The sequence below is a fragment of the Trichosurus vulpecula genome, chromosome 2, assembly GCF_011100635.1.
Source record: "Trichosurus vulpecula isolate mTriVul1 chromosome 2, mTriVul1.pri, whole genome shotgun sequence".
Classification (NCBI taxonomy): domain Eukaryota; kingdom Metazoa; phylum Chordata; class Mammalia; order Diprotodontia; family Phalangeridae; genus Trichosurus; species Trichosurus vulpecula.
In genome coordinates, this window is record NC_050574.1 from 453,464,319 (window position 1) to 453,466,234 (window position 1,916).

Genomic DNA, 1,916 nt, shown 5'->3' on the forward strand with positions numbered 1-1,916 from the left:
CCCCTAAGAGATTTTCCGCTAGCATTAATTTCAAAGAAAGGGCCTGGAGCCAAGTCCTCACAAAAATCCACAACTTTCAACATTGTCTCCACCAAATAAGAGTCAATATATACAGTACATGAAAAATGTCCTAAGCTTGCCTGGAAACTTGGATTATTTAAGCAAATTAGAGGAGCAAGGAAGAACATACTATTCACAACTATGGATAAGGGAAGCATTCTTGAACAAAATTTCAATCATATAAAATCAAAAAGCTGTTGTGCAAATAAAACCAGTAGTTAGAAATAGAAGAGAACAAGTTAAGTATGTGTGTGGGGAACTCTTTGTAATAAGTTTCTCTAATGAAAGTCTAATATTCAAGATATATGTGGAACTTGCTCAAATACGTAAGAATGGAAGCCTTTACCAATTGATAAAAGTAAAAAAAAAAGAAATATGAATAGACTTTTCTCAAAGGAAGAAAGGCAAACCATTGACATTCATATGAAATTAATAATAATGGAAATACACATTAAAACAAACTTGAAACTCTAGCTCATATCTGTCAGACTGGCAAATATGACCCCAAAAAGAGTATAATGATGACCTCAATAAAACTGTGAAAAGACAGTTATACAAATGAACTATTATTGGAGCTACAAAATTGGTTCTACAATTCTGGAAAGCTTTTTAGAGACAGACCCCCAAAATAAAAAGTACTACTGGGAATACACCACAACAAGATCAAAGAAAGAGAAAAATCTATCCATAAAAAATTATCGTAATAGCATTTTTTGTTATAACAAAGAACTTGAAATAAGATGGACACTCATTGACTGGAAAATTGTTGAAGAGATTGTGGTTTAAGAATGTAATGAATATTACTATGCTGTAAGATATGTCAAAAGAGACATGTTGAGAGAAAGCTGAGAAGACATGTATGAACTAATGGAGAATAAAATGAGCAGAATCAGGACAAAAATTTGTTGCTTGACAGTTCCCTATTTGTCTGTGTCCCCATCTATACTTCTATCTTCTTTTATTTTTAATATTGACACCTTTTTATTTCTTTTCTTCCTTTTTTCTTTTGGCATCATTGTTTTTGCTATCTTCATTGAGACCCCTTAAAATAGAAGTACTTCCCTGTAACAAGTATAATTGTGCAGAAATTCACACATTGTACTAGTTGGTAAATGCACATCTTATTCTTTACCTCTACTTCATCACCTCTCCCCAAGTGGAGAAATGCCTGCCTTATTCATTTTCTGTGCTCTTGATTGGTCATTGTATTTAGCAGAGCTCTTTAGTCTTTCCAAATGATTTTTCCTTTACAATGTCAGTGAACAAATTACTGACTTAATTCTGCTCACTGAATTTTCCTTTAGTTCATACATGTCTTCTCAGCTTTCTCTCAATACAGTGAAAAAATGAAAAGTACAAATACTCTGAAAGACAATGTAGATGGCTGGAATAAAGCAACTGAAGAAGAATGACACAGAATAAGTTATAAGACAGTAGAAGTAAACGTAAGGAATGATGCCACCCATTAAATTGTGGATCTTTCAAAGCATCTGTTATAGAGGCTCAGGGCTTAAACTCATTAAGGGCTAATATTAGCAAAGGTGACCTTGGTAAGAACCATCTCAGCTCAAGGGAATAACATCTGACCACGCACTTACTGATATCAAGGAAACTGTGAGGGCAATTATTCTATATCTACTCAAATCTTTGCTTGGTAGGGAATGATGGTAACATTATAAGGATTGGCTATTGGTTATTTCAGACTAGGGAAGACTGTCATGGAAAAGGAGTTGAGCAATGGAAGAGTTGAAAATAAATCAGGATTGGAAAAGAAGGAAATGTTTGAATATTGCAAATATTCTAACATTAGAAAATATTAGAAATATTACATTAGAAATTTTGCTAAGGGATAAAGG